General features: G+C 39.0%; 1 pseudogene across 1 annotated transcript; it reads right to left on the reverse strand.

Moving 5' to 3' along the window:
• Window positions 1-765: 765 nt before the first annotated feature.
• Window positions 766-18,680, reverse strand: LOC146581750 (NACHT, LRR and PYD domains-containing protein 3-like; annotated as a pseudogene). Its single transcript, XR_014893862.1, has 12 exons — window positions 18,625-18,680; window positions 11,217-11,356; window positions 10,997-11,110; window positions 9,943-10,006; window positions 9,576-9,786; window positions 7,633-9,416; window positions 7,335-7,508; window positions 5,656-5,829; window positions 3,882-4,055; window positions 3,187-3,360; window positions 2,705-2,751; window positions 766-2,578 (listed from the first exon to the last, which is right to left on the reverse strand). The product of XR_014893862.1 is annotated as an NACHT, LRR and PYD domains-containing protein 3-like (transcript).
• Between the last annotated feature and the right edge of the window lie 1,383 nt (window positions 18,681-20,063).

Below are 20,063 nucleotides of genomic sequence, written 5' to 3' on the forward strand. Positions count from 1 at the left end.
AGGGAGTTTTTCCTTCCCACTGTCGCCAAAGTGCTTGCTCATAGGGGGTCATATGATTGTTGGGTTTTTCTCTGTATCTATGAAGCGCCTTGAGGCGACTTTTGTTGTGATTTGGCGCTATATAAATAAAATTGAATTGAATTGAATTGAATTGAATTTGGAGCATCGATATCATTCTTTCACCGTAAGAGAAAGCAGGATTTGGTGAACAGTCATGGAAATTTTCAGGTCTCTGTGGAAATCCAACAAAAAGTTATGACGAGAGAAAAAAGTGGTTCATTTCCAGAGTTTGAAATCTGAAGAAATCTGAGCGAAGGACGAATTTCCTACCCTCAAACAAGTCTAACTAATTTCAGAACGGTAATAGGTGAGAAAGAAATTCTTGAATTGTGAGCGTCAGGAGTGTCTGAAGATATACTGGGACAAGCTTCATGTCTTAACTTTGTTTCGTTAAGGAGATATGACGATTCGAATATGCCTCTCATTACAGAAATCAAGCGGTGATTTTGAACAAACTCTCCATTGACTTTCTATGGAGAGTTTTCCGACTTTGTGTTGGTCTGAGGAGATTTGCAAAAATTCTATAAGTCCCACAACAATGATGGGGACATTTCCTGAAAGCCAGCAAAAATACCTACGATGTATAATTTGTGGAAGTTGAGTGAAAATTGAGCAAGTAGCAAGAAGTTGTTCGGACATGAAGAGAAGACTGCAAAACCTTCAGTGGCACACTGGAAGCCAAGAGCATAGCAACCACAACGACGCATGTATTTTGTGAAAAATCACAATTTTGCAACTGAAAACTTTAAGAGGCATAAAAGTAAAACGGTAAAAGATTTGAAAAAGCTGATTTATACCTGAATAGCCCAATAATTTGAGAACATTTTAAAGTTTGAATGGTTGCTCTATGTGAAAATATGAGGAAGTAGTTAAGTTTCAAAAACAAGCAAATTTTAGCAGAATTGCAGAAGTTTCCCATTCATTTCAAATTAAAGGAAAAAAAGCTTAATATTTTAAAAAGTATAATAGTGAAAAATACCAAAAGACATAGCCGTCATTAGCAGAAATAGCAGAATAGTTTAAAATTTGAACGGTGAAAATAGCACAAAAATTGTGGAAGTAGATCCACGGCGAAAAGTGTACGGAAACATCAAGAAGGAACTCAATAGTGTGGATGCTTCCACACAATAAAAAAAAAAAGTTACACTTCCTCAGAATTTTATGTGTTTTCATCTTATCTTTAATAAATATTATGTTTAAATAGTTTGCGGATTGCTTTCTATGTTCATTTACATTTTATACAAGTACTTTTTGAAAACACCTCTACAAGTATACTGTTAAAAAAATATGAAAATATTAACATTTTTACAACATGGTAACAACATAACAAACACGTTTACAGCCTGGTTACAACAACTGTTTTGCTAATTCCCTCCTTTAATAAATGTATAAGGGGGTATCCAGTGCAGCCAGCAGTCAGTTTGTGCATGACAGATAAAAAGTGCTTATAAACATAGATTAAAGCGCTGCATGAATATTTGTGAGTGAATGTGGCTAATAGTGAAACTCACTTTGAATGCTCAGTTAGTGTAGAAAAATACTACAAGTACCAGTGCGTTCATTAAAAGTGTTACACAAGAAATCTTTAGACTCTGATATTACTAAGTAATAATTAGCAGGAATCTGTTTCTTTCCAGGACACGCTCACAACCAAACTCAGTAAGCCTATCTGTCTCGTCAAAATGGAAAACAATAAACAAATGCATTTTGTTGTTGAGTGACTAATCACCAGGTGGCAGCAGTTATAACTCTTACTGTCTTTATCCTTTGCTTTTAAGGACACAAGAACAACATTCAGTCACATGTGAGTTGAAAGACAGCTCAAATGTGAATCTGTGTAATGAAAAGATATACTTGATGTACATCTGGATTTGCTCTGTAGTACTGGGTCTGTAGCTGTGTGTGATCCTGACCAGTGTGACACAGTCAACAGTCTGAGTTTATTTAACAAAAGTGAATTATTTCTGCAAAGAACACAAACGTACCGAGGAAGCCAGTGATAAGTAAGACCAAGACCAGAGTCCAAACCCAGGATACAGAGGTTCATCAAACGTGGTGTTGAAGGTGTGGAGGTGGATCAGCTTGTCAGAGGAGACTCTGTAAAAAGACAGAATGCCAGCAGGACAGTCCACATACACTGCTACTCTGCCAGAGACAGAGGAAGAAGAGGAACAGGAAGAGATGGATGTTCCTTTTGTATCATGCCAGATAGAGTAACCACCATCGGTGAACAGACTCCAGGACTGAGGATTCCCTCCAAACCAACTGTCATTTCTTTCTCCTCTCCTGCTGATTCTCTTGTAACTCACTGATATATGCACACCTCCACTCCACTCAACCTCCCAGTAACAGCGGCCAGTCAGACCATCTCTGCACAGCAGCTGATGATTCTGGTCAAATCGGTCTGGATGATCAGGATATGACTGATTTTCTTTCACATATGTCACATTCCTGTTGTTGTCAGACAGTTTAAGGTTTCTGTTTACTGTATCTGTGTTGACTGTGAGCTCACAGAAATCTAATGAAGACAAAAGGACATAATCTGCTCATTATTACCTTTTCATGAAAACTAACGTTGGAGATCATCTTCATCCACAGTAAGTTTTGGTCATTTTAATTTTGACTCATTTTAAAACATACTTACACTTCCTCAGACCTTGTCTGAGCCACTGGACACCAGCAGGCTCCAACCTGAAAGGAGGAGGACTGTCAGGACCAACACAGTCTTTTCACAATGCACTTTCATCCACACACTTCACTTATTTACTGCCAGTGTTGGAGTAATAACTGTGTTCTTCACAAATGCATTTTACATCAGTATGGAACACTTGTAAACAAGCTGAATACACAGGATTAAAGTCTATTTGATCTGTTCTTCTTTGAGTTACCATTCATTTATTTTTACTGTTATCATCACTTTACTATTTCATGAAGTACATGAAATGTCGCTCTACAAATAAAGGTCAGATCCACAATTTGTACACACTAAATCTGTTGCCTTGTTTCTTCTAATAAAGTAATGAAGCATTCATACAGTAACTATCCAGTTAATCTACTTATGGCTATACCTATTTAGCTTTTTTCTCCTCTTTGTCATTATCTTTGAGTGCAATACATTTTCCATACTTGAGACTCTGTAGTCTCCAACAGGGATCTTCAAGTCCAGAAGATAGCAGCCTTTTTCCTGAGTCTCCTGGGTGATTGTAGCTCAGGTCCAGCTCCCTCAGATGAGAGGGGTTAGAAGTCAGGGCTGAGGCTAGAGAAGCACAGCCTTCCTCTGTAATCAAACAGCCTGATATCCTGAGAACACACAAAGAAATTAAATATTTTATCCCTTTTTTTCTGTAATGCAGTGACCATTACTGTTAAATTACCATTGCTATTTTCATCTGCAAGTATTCATATTTGGCAGTATGGATCTGTTCTGCCAAGTGGCATGAAGAGTGCAGCAACTGCGGAAAGGTTAAAGCTGCCTATATTATATGTCATAAATGAGTTTTGGGCTAGTATTAAAACAAGCTGACCAACACTATAAATTTTCCGTTTTGACATAAATACAATATTTTAATTTATTTTAATGATAAAGAGCTGTTGCTCTCAGAGAAATAGATTCATATCTAAACAATAATAAAAGCCACTGTATAGAAATGTGCCAAGGTGTGTTTTAGACTGGACTAGACTGTTGAGATGTTGAAATCAACAAAGGTACCTGAAAAATGGTACCATAGGAAGAAACAGAATAGATGTGCAACTGGTATGACACACAAAAAGATTATACTAAATTTAAAGATGACCATTTGATTAGGTTAGAGAAACCTGACCTGAGAGTTTCCAGTCTACAGTGTGGATTCTTCAGTCCTATCAACAGCAATTTTACTCCTGAATCTTGCAGGTTGTTATTATTCAGATCCAGCTCTCTGAGACTAGAGGATTGCAAGCTAAGAACTGAGGACAGGGCTGCACAGCTTGCTTCAGAGAGGTTACAGACACTCAGTCTAAAGAGACAATAAGAGAAATAACATTTTAAGTGAAACAAGTTATCAAGATCTTATCACATTTTTGGGGTGTTTACTTGTAAAAATAAATAGCCCAATTAAATACCTTCGGTATAGTCAATACTAGACAGTAAAGAAATATATAGACTAGTGCCATAATGCCATAACCGCAAAACACGGCAAATCTTCGTTAGCGAGTTAGCACGCATTGTCCTGTTAATGGGGCTGCACAGAGCTTATATTATATTTTTACATAGTGTGGTGCCATTTTTGGGAGCATTTCAAGTTGCTATACATCAATACAACAATTATAGCCCAGATTTTAATAAATATTATTAAAATCTGGGCTATAATTGTTGTATAACTGTATAATTGTATAATTGCTGTATAATTGCTGAAAATGGCACCACACTATGTAAAAATATAATATAAGCTCTGGCGGACTTGGTTCCATGGTAGGTCTTAAAGGGTTAATAGAACTATTTTATCACAGTCATGCTAAACACCAGATGACTGTATAATGTCAGACTGTACTGTCTATATTAGTGCTGTCAGCGTTAATCTCATTAAAATGAACTTAACGCCATAACCGCATTAACGCGGCAAATCTCAGTTAGCGAGTTAGGGCGGATTGCCCCATGCCCCATTTTTGGGAGCATTTCAAGTTGCTATACATCAATACAACCATTATAGCCCAAACTTTAATAATATGTCTGCATTAGGTGCATAGTAATTACATAAATTGCAAAAAAGTGCAATAAACTACAAAAAAATTGAAATTCGTTTTTGCTTTTTTAACATATATTTCTAGTTAGAGAAATTTAAGAGGCTTATCCCTCAAAACTGTAAATACAAAAAAGTTGCACAAAATAGTTTCCTACCACAGGAAATTTATTTTGAGTGTCTTCATAGTTTTATTTTTGAAATACACCAATTTTTATATACTGCAGGAAAAACGAAAATAAATATTATACTGCAAATTTGCAAAAAAGCAGCATATGCATCAAAATAAGCTATTTCCAGCAGTGCAATTTGAGTCCTAAGCATCCCAGAAAAGACACAGAAAGTCATAAAGTCAAAGATAACTTTTAAAAGCACCAGTATAGGCCCTGAGGCCCTGATGGTTAAAAAAAAAAACTACATTTCCGCAAAAATGACGTCACTTCCGATTTTGGGCAGGTAATGGCGGACATGCAAAAGTTCGCGCTGACGTCTATTCCAACGTAGGAAGTGTTATGAACAGCTGATCGGATCGGCAAAGCGTGTTTCTGGAATATTATGTTTTTGTTGCTGCAAGTGCTTTTTATGCAGTTTTTGCAAAGCTGTATGTGGAAGGAAACTGTGACCTAGGACAAGTTGATGGCATAAGATGTAAGTACAACTCCTCCGGTTTCATATGCAAAAAAAATTATTGCGCTAGCTTACGTGGTTGCAGAGCTACCGGGATTTAAAAATAGTTACGCAAAACAGAGCGTGCCCGCTCCGACCGGCTCCAAACGGTTAACTAAATTGACTTTATTGGTGATACTGGAGATAGTATTGAAACAACTTCTTTTCCCCTAACTGTTTTCCCTAGAGCAGCACTATACTGCAATCTGACCTGAGAGTTTCTAGCGTGCAGGAAGGACCCTGCAAGCCACAAGACAGTAGTTCCACTCCTGAATCCTGCAGGTCGTTGTTACTCAGGTCCAGCACTCTCAGGCTGCAAGTTTGGGAGCTGAGAACTGAGGCCAGGGAACCAACATTTCGTTCTGTTATGAAACAGCCATTCAGCCTGAAGAAAATGATGAATAGTAATATTTGTGTTAAAGTGACATGTCAGTCGTTTTTGAATAAGATGTAATCCTATCTACCCGTCTAATCTATCTAAAAGTGGCACTAACTCTTACATATTCCACATTACTATTGTTTGAAGAACAGAAAACACGAAAATCATGAAAGCATAAAATTATCAATGAGAGACCATAACTGCGTGTGAGATAATATATGAAAAAAAAGGTAGGTATTCCCCCAGCGTGTCCTTGGTCTCCCCAGGGGCCTCCTTCTCGTGTGACATGCCTGGAACACCTCATGCAGAAGGTGCCCAGGAGAATCTTAATTAGATGGCCAAAGCACCGCAACTGTCTCTTTTCAACGTGGAGGAGTAGTGGCTCTACTCTGAAACCCTCTTGACTGAACTCCTCACCCTATCACTAAGGAAGACGCCAGCCACCTTTACATGAAGCTAATTTCTGCTGCTTGTATCTGTGATATCATTCTTTCTGTCAATAAACAGAGCTTGTGGTGAAAGGTGAGTATAGGGATAAACCGTTAAATTGACAGCTCTGCTGTTGTGATCAGCTCTCTCTTTACATGACAAACTGGTACAGCATCCCCATCACTCTCTGACTGCTTGATACCTCGGTCAATCTCTCACTCCCCTCTCCCTTCAGTCCCCTCTCTCCTCAAGGATCGCAAGCAGAGGAGTTTAAGACCCTGAAATACTTAAACTCCTCTGCTTTGGGGCAGAAACTCATCTCTGACCTGGAGTGAGCACTCCACCCTTTTTTGGCTGAGGACCGGATTGCAAATCACACTCTGCTGCAAATCACACCAGTGAGAGCTCGAGACCACCACCTGAGGCCAACAACAACAAGGCAACATCCTCTTCTAAAAGCAGAGATGAGATTCTGAGGCCACCAAAGTGGAAGCCTTCTGTCACTTGGCTACAACTAGAAATTCTGTCCATAAAAATTATGAATGTATTCAGTGACAAAGGGCTGAGTCAGACACCCACTGAGAATAAGTTCGACTTACTGCCAAAAGATCAGACCAAGCTCCAAGTTTTTGCTTCAGCTACCGCCTATTCCACATTCTGCTTGGACTACCAGTACCTATCAGCAGCCTCCAAAGTCCCACAGACTAAAAAGGAAGGAGCTGGAGGGAGAGTGTTTGGTGGTCGGGCCTTAGCCCATGGGGCCTGGCCGGGTGCAGCCCAAAAAAGCAATATGGGCTTCCTGTCCTGTAAGCCCACCACCCACAGGAAGTGCCAAAGAGGTCAGGTGAAATGGGTGTTGGGCGGTAGAACTTTTCAGTCAAACATCTAAATCATTCAATTCAAGTGTTTCAATCATTTCCATAGCCACAGGTGTATAAAATTAAGCATCTAAGCATGTAGACTGGTACGACAAACATTTGTCCAATCCAGATGCAAAATTTCCTCACTACTAAAAATTCCACAATCAACTGCAAAATGGGATTTTCTTTCTTTTAGGTAAGGCAGAACTATATCCATCTGACCTGAGATTGTCTAGCATACACTGTGGACTCCCAAGTCCAGCAGATAATATCTTCAATCCTGAATCCTGGGGGTTGTTGTTACTCAGGTCCAGTTCTCTCAGTCTAGAAGACTCAGAAGTAAAAACTGAAGACAAGGCCTCAAAACTTCTCTTTGCAAGGGTGCAGAAAGTCAATCTAGGTAAAACAACATAGGAAAGACATTTATTTAGCCTTATTTTCTGTTTCACAGAGAAGACTATTCACTAATTTCAAATATCTATACACTTTGTTTTCAATACATGTGTACCTGTGTACTTACACGGCTTTTCTTGAGGCTTTGACCACAGGCAACAGCCTTAGAAGAGCCTCCTCTGAAGCAGAGTATTTCTTCAGGTTAAACACATCCAGATCATTTTCTGATGACAGTAAGATGAAGACCAGAGCTGACCACTGAGCTGGAGACAGTTTATCTATAGAGAGACTTCCTGATCTCAGAGACTGTTGGATCTCCTCCACAAGAGAACGATTGTTCAGTTCATTGAGACAGTGGAAGAGATTGATGCTTTTCTCAGCAGACAGATTCTCACCAATTTTCTTCTTAATGTGCTGGATTGTTTCCTGATTGCTCTCAAAATGTCTTTTTGTGTCTGTCAGTAAGCCTTGAAGGAGACCCTGATTGGTCTGAGTTGAAAGACCCAGGAGGAATCGGAGAAACAAGTCCAGGTGTCCATTCGGACTTTCCAAGGCCTTGTCAATAGCACTCTGGTGGAGATATTTTAAATAATTTCTTTCTTTAAACAGTTTAGACCATAAAGGCATTTTTAGCTGATCTTCCAGCACATTAATACCAGAGTTGATGAAGGTCAGATGGACATGAAGAGCAGCCAGAAACTCCTGAACACTCAGATGGACGAAGCAAAACACCTTGTCCTGGTACAGTCCGCTCTCCTCTTTAAAGATCTGTGTGAACACTCCTGAGTACACCGAGGCTGCTCTGATATCGATGCCACACTCCGTCAGGTCTGATTCATAAAAGATCAGGTTTCCTTTTTGTAACTGGTCAAAAGCCAGTTTTCCCAGAGATTCAATCATCTTCTTGCTCTCTGAATTCCAGTGTGGATCTGTTTCAGCATCACCATGATACTTGATCTTCCTTACTTTAGACTGAACCACCAGTCAGAGTCTTTGGTAGCTCTGCTCCCTCTCTAGTCTTCCGTACATCGTCCAGAACTGTAGCAGTGATCCAACAGAAAACTGGGATATGGCACATGATGTGGAGGCTCCGTGATGACTTGATGTGGGAAACAATGCTTGTGGCCTGGTCTTCATTTTTGAATCTCTTCCTGAAGTACTCCTCTTTTTGTTCATCGGTGAACCCTCTGACTTCTGTCACCATGTCAACAAACTCAGGAGGAATCTGATTGGCTGCTGCAGGCCGTGTGGTTATCCAGAGGTGAGCATAGGGAAGCAGATTACCCCTGATGAGGTTTATTAGCAACACATCCACTGAGGCAAATTGTGTAGCATCAGTCAGGATCTCAGTGTTGTGAAAGTCCAGAGAAAATCGACACTCGTCCAGACCATCAAAGATGAACATGACCCGAAACTCATCAAAGCTGCAGATTCCTGCTTTTTTTATGTCAGTAAAGAAGTGATGAACAAGTTCCACCAAGCTGAACTTTTTCTCTTTCAGTACATTCAGCTCTCTGAAAGTAAATGGAAATGTGAACTGGATGTCCTGGTTGCTTATGTTTTCAGTCCAGTCCAGAGTGAACTTCTGAGTTAAGACTGTTTTCCCAATGCCGGCCACTCCCTTTGTGAGCACTGTTCTGATCTCTTCCTTTTTTCCAGGTAAACCTTTAAAAATGTCTTCTCGTTTGATTGTTGTTTCTTGCCTGTCTACTTTCCTGGATGATGTTTCAAGCTGTCTGATTTCATGTTCATTATTGACCTCTGTAGTATCCCCATCTGTAATGTAGAGTTCAGCGTAGATCTGATTCAGATGGGTAGGGTTTCTTGCTTTAGCAATGCCCTCAAGCACACACTGAAATTTCATCTTCAGACTGTATTTAAATTTATGCTGACAAACTGCAGCATGGCATTCTGAAAGAACACACACAAAGCAGGATTTTTAGAAGTACAAAGGTACATCAAACCTACCACCAATTATGCATTCTCCTAAAGCATGAGTATTTGAATCTATCAGTCGATCAGCCATTTAGTCTTCATTCAGTGGGGTAAATCTTTGGAAGATTGTCTTACTGCTCTGTAGACAGTCAGCCAGCTTCCCCTGGTTCATTTTTCTTAGGAAGTGCAGCGTGCTCCTTAGAAATGAGTCTTTCTGCTGTTTGTCGTCACACCCCAAAAATCTGTCATCCTCACACTCATTGCCTTCTGAGTTATCTGGACTCACACTCTTCTGCAGGTTTTTCAGTTCATTTTTCCCAAAAGGGATAATATTGTCCTCCAGTTGCTGTAATAGAACGTAAATGAAGAATACAATTAGACTAATGAAGCCACACATCAGATCTATGGTGGCCAGACTGGCAAACCACAGGTTTGCAAAATATAGCATGGGTATGTCTGTGAACTGACCATATTTAAAATATTAGTTTTAACATGGACAAACCATAAATTTGGAGTCCACGTCATACTGATGACTTTGATCCTCTGAGTTCTCCCAGTCCTCAATCCTGTGGATGAACCATAAAATAATTAGCTTATATTATCTCTCATTAAATAGCATAAATAGGAATAAATGCTTAAAAAAAGTAAACCTTTTTCCTTGTTCTGATAAGGGTTTACTTTTCCAGGTCCCACATCTATAGAGTCCAGATTCTACAAAGATGTGCCTGCCAACATTATTTAGCACTATAACTTATTAGCACTATAACTTATTAGAGTCGCCCTAAAATCAGAACGTCCATGCCCCTTTCAGGGTGAAAACAAGGTGCTATAGCAGCTTTCAAAGAAGCACACTGAACTGTTTAAGAACTTCACTACAAAACATAATTGCTACAGTTAATCATGTTTTCTGTGCAGCAGGGAAACAAAAGGACAAGCATTACAACTGATATATATTTTTTTAAAATTTACGCTGCTCCTACAACATGTAGATGTCTACCTGCAAAGATCTGCATAGCATCAAATCAATGAATCCGGGCCAAGCTTGACATTATGCTGTCCCACCTAATCCTTGAACCACTAGAAATGCCTAATGATTTTAACACATGTTAATTTGTTATCCTCCTCTATGGGTGCAATAACTGCTCCTGGTTCTACACAGTTTGTCTATCCTTGTATTGTAAGCAGGGAGAAATAGCAAATGATGACCAAACCAGTTCAATTGGTGGAAAGATTATGACAATATCCTTATATCATCATCTCCCTGAGACATTATGACTCCAAAAAGTTTGAGTTTTAAACTGTGAGGGAAGAAGTATAGATCAAGGAGGCTCATGAGAGACAAATTAGATTTAAAAAAAGTTTGTATCTTTAACTAAAACGTACACTGTGCTTGAAGCTTTCTGACAGCAGGAAATATGGATTCCTAATATCAGTGTGTGTGTCTATGTGTGTGTTAGTTGTGTACATTAGCAAAGCTCTCCTGCCCTGTCACCAGATGTAAGAACCATTACACAACAATTCAAAGACACATCAGAGACATTTTACTGACAGCTTACTTCAGCTCATCAGGATCTTGCTTTTTAAACTTATAAATCATGCTTTTTGACTTGTTGCTGTTGAAGGAGACACAGCTGGGTGAAGATCCAGAAGATTGTAGTCTGTGATCAATCCTGAAATGAAAAAGCAATGATAAATGTTAATAAATGACTTTCTGTAAATATTAATTTTTTTAAAATAAAAAAAAGTATTGTGTCTAAAATTCCTCTCCAAATTTACCTTCCATCAGCAATTTTTTTAAAATAAGACTCCATTGGCTGGTCAGTTTTCATGGACACAGAATTTAGTTTATTTCCAGTTTCAGGTCCAGCAGGTCCATTAGAGTGTGGCATGTGCTGCTGCTGCTGCTGCTGCTCAGGCTTCAATACAAAGGACACACAGAGCAGGGATTGTGAATGATAATCAGGTGCTGAGCTCTGATACAGAGAAGATAAATAAATATAAATAAATATAAAAAATACAAAAATAAGTTGACCAATATTATACGTGTATGTAGAAAGGAGTATTATAGTAAAATATTGAACAACAATAAACATAATATGAAGGGAATATGGGATGTTTTAAACGGTATCATTAAAAATAATTCTGGACAACAAAGTTATCCTCAATACTTTATCGACAATGGCAATATTATGGAAAACACTGCTGATAAGGTCAACAGCTTTAATCATTATTTTGTAAATATTGGACCAAAACTGGCAGAACAAATTCCTGAGTCCATCAGTAGACTGTAGTGAAAACCTGATTGATAGGAACCCTAACTCAATGTTCCTCACATCAGTGGAGGAAAAAGAAATAATTGACATTGTACATACAGTGGGGCAAAAAAGTATTTAGTCAGCCACCGATTGTGCAAGTTCCCCCACTTAAAATGATGACAGAGGTCAGTAATTTGCACCAGAGGTACACTTCAACTGTGAGAGACAGAATGTGAAAAAAAAATCCATGAATTCACATGGTAGGATTTGTAAAGAATTTATTCGTAAATCAGGGTGGAAAATAAGTATTTGGTCACCTCAAACAAGGAAAATCTCTGGCTCTCACAGACCTGTAACGTCTTCTGTAAGACGCTTTTCTGTCCCCCACTCGTTACCTGTATGAATGGCACCTGTTTGAACTCATCATCTGTTTAAAAGACACCTGTCCACAGCCTCAAACAGTCAGACTCCAAACTCCGCCATGGCCAAGACCAAAGAGCTTTCAAAGGACACCAGGAAAAGTATTGTAGACCTGCACCAGACTGGGAAGAGTGAATCTACAATAGGCAAGCAGCTTGGTGTGAAAAAATCAACTGTGGGAGCAATCATCAGAAAATGGAAGACATACAAGACCACTGATAATCTCCCTCGATCTGGGGCTCCACGCAAGATCTCATCCAGTGGGGTCAAAATGATCATGAGAACGGTGAGCAAAGATCCCAGAACCACACGGGGGGACCTGGGAGATTGACCTGCAAAGAGCTGGGACCAAAGTAACAAAGGTCACCATCAGTAACAAACTACAATGGCAGGGAATCAAATCCCGCAGTGCCAGACGTGTTCCGCTGCTGAAGCCAGTGCATGTCCAGGCCCGTCTGAAGTTTGCCAGAGAGCACATGGATGATACAGCAGAGGATTGGGAGAATGTCATGTGGTCAGATGAAACCAAAGTAGAACTTTTTGGTATAAACTCAACTCGCCGTGTTTGGAGGAAGAAGAATACTGAGTTGCATCCCAAGAACACCATACCTACTGTGAAGCAAGGGGGTGGAAACATCATGCTATGGGGCTGTTTTTCTGCCAAGGGGACAGGACGACTGATCCATGTTAAGGACAGAATGAATGGGGCCATGTATCGTGAGATTTTGAGCCAAAACCTCCTTCCATCAGTGAGAACTTTGAAGATGAAACGAGGCTGGGTCTTCCAACATGACAATGATCCAAAACACACCGCCCGGGCAACAAAGGAGTGGCTCCGTAAGAAGCATTTGAAAGTCCTGGAGTGGCCTAGCCAGTCTCCAGACCTCAACCCCATAGAAAATCTGTGGCGGGAGTTGAAAGTCCGTGTTGCTCGGCGACAGCCCCAAAACATCACTGCTCTCGAGAAGATCTGCATGGAGGAATGGGCCAAAATACCAGCTACTGTGTGTGCAAACCTGGTAAAGACCTATAGTAAACGTTTGACCTCTGTTATTGCCAACAAAGGTTATGTTACAAAGTAGTCTGGTGCAGGTCTACAATACTTTTCCTGGTGTCCTTCGAAAGCTCTTTGGTCTTGGCCATGGCGGAGTTTGGAGTCTGACTGTTTGGGGCTGTGGACAGGTGTCTTTTATACAGATGATGAGTTCAAACAGGTGCCATTCATACAGGTAACGAGTGGGGGACAGAAAAGCGTCTTACAGAAGACGTTACAGGTCTGTGAGAGCCAGAGATTTTCCTTGTTTGAGGTGACCAAATACTTATTTTCCACCCTGATTTACGAATAAATTCTTTACAAATCCTACCATGTGAATTCATGGATTTTTTTTTCACATTCTGTCTCTCACAGTTGAAGTGTACCTCTGGTGCAAATTACTGACCTCTGTCATCATTTTAAGTGGGGGAACTTGCACAATCGGTGGCTGACTAAATACTTTTTTGCCCCACTGTATGTGTAAATATAAAACATCTACTGATTGTAATGATATTGACATGAAAATCGTCAAGAAGGTCATTGAAGGAATTGTAGGACCTCTAACATATATTTGCAACTTATCATTTCAGACGGGAAAAGTGCCAAACGAAATGAAAATAGCTAAAGTTGTGCCGCTGTATAAAACCGGGGATAGACGCCACTTCACAAATTACAGGCCTGTTTCTTTACTACCGCAATTCTCCAAAATCCTAGAAAACCTGTTTAATAAACGATTAGACAAATTCTTAGATAAATATAAATTACTCTCTGACAGTCAGTATGGATTCAGATCAAAAAGATCAACATCTCTGGCATTAATCGAATCAATTGAGGAGATTACAAATGCTATAGATCAGAAACAGTATGCAGCTGGAGTATTTCTGGATCTCAAGAAAGCATTCGACACTATCAATCATGACATATTAATTAATAAACTGGAACGGTACGGGATCAGGGGGGTTGTACTGCAATGGGTGAAAAATTATTTAAGTGACAGGAAACAATTTGTGAAGCTGGGTGTCCATTCCTCATCATGCTTGGACATTGCTTGTGGTGTTCCACAAGGCTCTGTACTGGGTCCAAAATTATTTATTATTTATATAAATGATATTTGTAAGGCATCTGATATATTAAAATTAGTATTATTTGCAGATGACACAAATATTTTTTGTTCTGGGGGGAATCTAAAGGAGCTGCTGGATACAATTACTTCAGAAATGTGCAAAATTAAAAAATGGTTTAACAGGAACAAACTATCGCTAAATCGAAGTAAAACTAAAATTATCTTATTTGGGAATTCCCTTAGAAATGCACAAGTGCAGATTCATTTAGATGGTGTGGAAATTGAAAGAGTACTTGAACATAAGTTTCTTGGTGTGATTATAGATGATAAATTAAACTGGAAGTCTCATATAAATCATATACATAACAAAATTTCAAGAAGTGTCTCAATCTTGAGTAAAGTAAAACACATTCTGGACCACAAATCACTCCACATTCTCTATTGTTCCCTGACTGCACTGTATTTGCACTACTGTGCAGAGGTTTGGGGCAATACTTACAAATGTTCGCTATCATCAATCTTTATATTACAAAAAAGGGCCATAAGGATAATCCATAAAACTGGTTACAGAGATCATACAAATCCACTATTCTTAAAATCAAAAATTCTAAAATTCACAGATCTGGTTCATTTTCTCACTGCACAAATTATATATAAAGCAATAAATAACCTGCTTCCTGACAATATTCTAAAAATGTTTTCTAAAAGGGAACGGGGATACAATTTGAGGGGGGAATTAAATTTAAAACATCCTCGTATCCGTACAACATTAAAAAGTTTTTGCATCTCTGTGTGTGGAGTGAAGCTGTGGAACAGACTAAGTAAAGATATGAAGCAATGTCCAAGCATGGCACAGTTTAAAAAGTGGTTTAAGGATATGGTTTTTACAGGGTACAGGGAAAAGGTAGAGATTTGATAGGGTGTTCTTGTCTAATATTTTCATGTGTGTGCGGGTGCACGGGTATGTTGGTATGGGTATATATATATATATATATATATATATATATATATATATATATATATTTGTAGGTTGTGTATCCTTGAGGTGTTAATGGGGTTATTGAAAATGTGCATATGTGCGTATGTGTATATAAGTATGTATGGATAGATAGAAGCATATATGTATATATATATATAAAAAAAAAATTACACATAACATATAATGTATTTGCAAGGAGGTATTTCTGTAGTCTATTGATACTAGATAGTGGAAAAGGGGTGGGATTAAATAAGCTTATGCTTCTTCCTGCTCCTTTTTGAACATGAACGTTATTTGGAGTTGTGGTTGCTCGTTTTCCTTTTGTTTTGCTTTGTTCATTTGTCTCTTTTAATTCTATTTTGTTTTACTTTTTCAACATGTTCAAAATAAAGATTCAATCAATCAATCGAAGGGTCGTGGATAGTTAGAGATCCAAGTCATACCCAAGCCTAGACCTTCACACAAACATCAAGCTGGGGGGAGAGTCACATTATACCTCTTACTCGATTAAAGCTATCAAGCACTGCAGCAGCTTATTGACCTCAGCACTGAGAACATGCAGGTGAAAGTTTTCACTCAAATAAACTCTCAAATAACTTCATGTGTCTTGAACAGATCTGTTACATAACATAATGAAACGTCTGTCAATGGAGCTGATAATGTGATTCAGATCTTTTATTATTAAACGCTTTCTTGAGTGATTCAAATATTATGTTACACCCGCAACAATAACACATTCACCCTCAGTTGTTTTCCTGAGAACATAATCAAACTGCTAATGTTTAACAGTAGGCTAATACCATTGCAACCGATCAGTGATCTACTCACTGGACTTTCAGACACAAAATCTATCAGTGTGCAGCTCTCTGGTGTCCCGAGCACTTCTGTATACAACAGCTGTCTTGCGCTGTATGTTAAACCTTTATAGGATGAAGCGAAGCAACACTTCTTCCTCTCTACATGCTTGCATGTTTCTCCACACCTTCGTTACATCACTGTGACCAGTTTGACAGGTTAGACTGTCTGAGCTGTGTTCAAAGAATCAGATATTATAATGAGAAATGACTTGTGCTTCTCAGAAACACTTATTAGTAAATATTATATCTCTACTTGGCTTTTGAATATTTGCTCTTGTATTTGCCCTTTATACATGAAAAAAATTGTGAAATACTTGTGCAGTAGTGGGACTGCGGGGGATAAATGTTGCTATCAGTGCAGTGTTCCAGAACACGCGCAGTTACTATAGCAGAGCTGTAGAAGGTTCTTAACCCATCAGCTTTATCTACTCCTTTATGCAAGGAGCACTGCCAGCACTACAAAATTACCTGCCGCAGGCCTCAGGTGTGAATGTCTCTGTACAAACAAGCACAACCACCTCGGTGGTGGATCAGTGATGGTCTTTGGAAACATATGCAGGTGAGGCAATGGCATCCCGACTGTCATGATGTGTCAGGAGGACTAACAATCACACGTTCAACTACAATAACACTGGAAATGAATCATATTCATATAAGCTTTGAGACAAGACTGAGGATTAAGATGAAGCAGTGTGAAATGTTGGTGATGACAGAAATTTAATGGATTCATAGGTAACTGTCACCTGAACACATTATAAGCAAGTGATGGGGCTAGACAGCATGGCTGTTTTAATGATTTCTGCTAAGACAAGACAATAATTACAGGCTCCAACTTAACTGCTGTGAAATCCCCAAAAAGGTTAATGAAAAAGAAACTATGCAGGAAGGTGGAGCATCCCTGGATCAGAATCAGTCTGCAAGAAATCACACCACAGGTCATTTCAACATGAATGTCCCTTAAACTACAGCCTGGAGAAAGTCCCGCTGCATTTCCCTGATCGGATCTTATCTATTTTAGTTAATACAACACAGTTACACAGCTCACGGCTGAAACCAGTTCAGTTCAGATGAAGGTGAACCCAGTTTAATGAAGATGCCATAAAATACTAGTAACTGGAATTTTGATATTGAAAATGAAAATTATCTTAACATTTTCTCCACCTTTTTAATTTTTTGAGTGTACAGTTTTAAAGTATTCAGTAACTACAGTTAAATTTAAATGAAACAGATTGTTATCATTATTATTATTATTATTAATATTATTATTATTGGTCAGGGAAAGTATGACTGGACTACTAATCTCCATGGAAACAATACCTGTCTATCCATGGCACAGTTTTTTCTGCCATGCCAGTTTTTACCACAGAGCTAAAAGAGCTAAAGTCACTATTTCAACCATGCTTGCTGCGGGGGGGGCAAAATGTACAAACAACAGAAAGTTTCATCCTCTGAAGCGCAGTTTAAACCCGAGTTTAACAGCATGCTGAAGCCTCGGTCACTCTCACAAACTCACTATACACCAGCCAAAGGTTACAACAAAGCACAGAGCGGGACACTGACACACAAAACGACGTGATCATTTAATGCGAGTCCATAAGAATATAGTTCATGGTGATGATGACGATGGTGATAACCGGACGGAGATATAAAATAAACACATATACACCGATAGCTGCGTATACATATGTGCTCTAAATAAATTAATAAACACATCATGTCCGAAATGAAGTAGAAAGAAGTACGAACATACTGTAACAATGGTTAAATGTTATTTTACAGTGACATGTTGGTTATCTCTGCACGCTGTTGTTATTTCTTTAAGATAAATGTTTGGTTGTGCTGCAGGAAATAGGGAGTTAATGTGTGCAGGGAGGGGAGGGGCGTTCTTGTTGTTGTTGTGTGACTGCGGGGCTGAAGTGAAGTGTTGTACGAGGGCACTCTCCCCGGAGTTAACGGCCCGTTTTCCTGTGTTGCCGAATAAACGGACAGACTGAGATCCAACCGTCTGGTTCTTGTGAACGTTACAATACTTATAATCCATAGCCTATACTCGACAACATCATCAAGCAAAAGCATCAGGAAACGTCAAACAGTGAAAGTAAACATGACCAATAATGATACAAACAGGCTGAGTGTGTGCCTGTTTTTGATGCGTGCTTCTGATGGTGCCCTCAGCTTATTTCCTCGATCTGTTACTCGAGGGTCAGTCCGCCCGCCGTGCATGGGTGAAGAATCTAAGATGAGCTTCTTGCCATGTTTAAACTTCTTCAGGAAGTTTAAACATGGCAGATAGACACGTCATCGTATTATTAACAGCGGTTCTCTTTTCCCAAGTCCTCATCAATTATTCTACACAAATTTCTTTGATGAAAGAAAAAGCCATCGGGAGAGGACACGTGAAGTCATTTTTGGACGAATTCCAGCCCGTAGCTGATGTGTCGAATAAACAGAAGTTCTGACTCCGTTACTTGAGCATAAGTTATTTGATTATAAGTAACTTGAACATAAGTTACTAGTGTAAGTAACCGAACCACTGCTGTTGTCAACGAGCAAAGCATTCAAATCTGCACCCATTACCTTCAAATTGAGGTTTCTCACGGAGAACATCATGTGCTCGGCTGTCATTCTCACAATGAAACTGAAACACACATAACAGTGAGGCGTTTGAGGAACGTCAGAAAAGGCCAGTAGCTCTTTAAAAGATAAAAGACAAATTTACAGGTTCACAGAAACTGTTTTCACTTTCTCAGAAATGCAGCAACTTATTTCTTGAAGTCTGACAGTATTATTCAATGCATGTCTATACTCAGTATTTCTAATATAAATATCACTATGAAAAGCAGTGATATGTGTAACGTTACAGGATATATTAGTATTCTTTGAGCTGCAGCCTTAACTGGAGCCTTAGCTGGAGAAACTGATCAGGAGGGCTAGCTCTGTGGTCGGCATGAAGCTGGACACTCTGGTGACAGTGGCAGAGAAAAGGACATTAAAGAAACTGATGGACATTATGGACAATGCTGGGCATCCTCTGCACACGGCCATAAACAACCAGAAGAGTCTGTTCAGTGACAGGTTGCTTCTCCCCAAGACAAGAACTAACAGACTTAAAAACTCCTTTGTCCCACACGCCATCAGACTGTTTAACTCCTCTCTGGAGGGGAGAGGGAGGGGAAACAGGAGGACAAAGAGGGGGGAACAACTAAGCTGTAGTGCCTCTGCACCTCACTGTACAATACCTTGTGCAATACTTTTTGTAAATAGTCAACAGTGCAATAGACTCAATACTTGAAATGTGCAATTCACTTGTATTTTTATTTTTTATTCCTATTTATTCTATTTATCCCCTTTGTATATTTTATTTATATTTGTCTCTGTATTTATATATGTGTGTGTGTGTGTGTGTGTATATATATATATATATATATAACAGTTCTGTAACTGTAACTTTGGTCGTTGCTGTGCTTTTTTTGGAAGTCGAATTTCCCAGAGGAACCCACCCGAGGGATTAATAAAGTTCTATCTTATCTTATCTTATCTTATCTTATCTAACAGAGAAATTGTTCAAGTTTCTATATAAAAATTAAGTTGCTTCCCACATGGACATGAAAGTGGTTTATTGTTTTTCTGTTTGGCATTTCTATATTTTATCATGTCCGCTAAATCATTTTGCCCTGTATCTGTTTGCCTTTAGAGTTTATCTGCTTTATGTTTGTGGTAATTATTTTTACGGTGTACATTCATTTTGACTGCCAGGCTGTGAGCATTGTGTGACGTGCTGAGTGCAGTAAATACCAATCAGCCAATCTGATAAGACCATCTATCCATCCCTCTTCAGTATGACTGAAATCATAGTTTCTTTATTGATTAATATTGTTGCTAAAGTATGTAAATGTCAGTACAGCTGAAGCACACAAGTGAGGTCAGTCTGACGGGCTCTTCACAGTCAACTCAACACTTAGTTATTAATTTCTACTCTGCGACCAAAATACAAACTTACAGTGTTTGTCTTGAAA

This window comes from Mchenga conophoros, linkage group LG2 (assembly GCF_057382185.1).
Source record: "Mchenga conophoros isolate Kocher_MC1m ecotype Shallow Benthic linkage group LG2, M_conophoros_male_GT1.1, whole genome shotgun sequence".
Classification (NCBI taxonomy): domain Eukaryota; kingdom Metazoa; phylum Chordata; class Actinopteri; order Cichliformes; family Cichlidae; genus Mchenga; species Mchenga conophoros.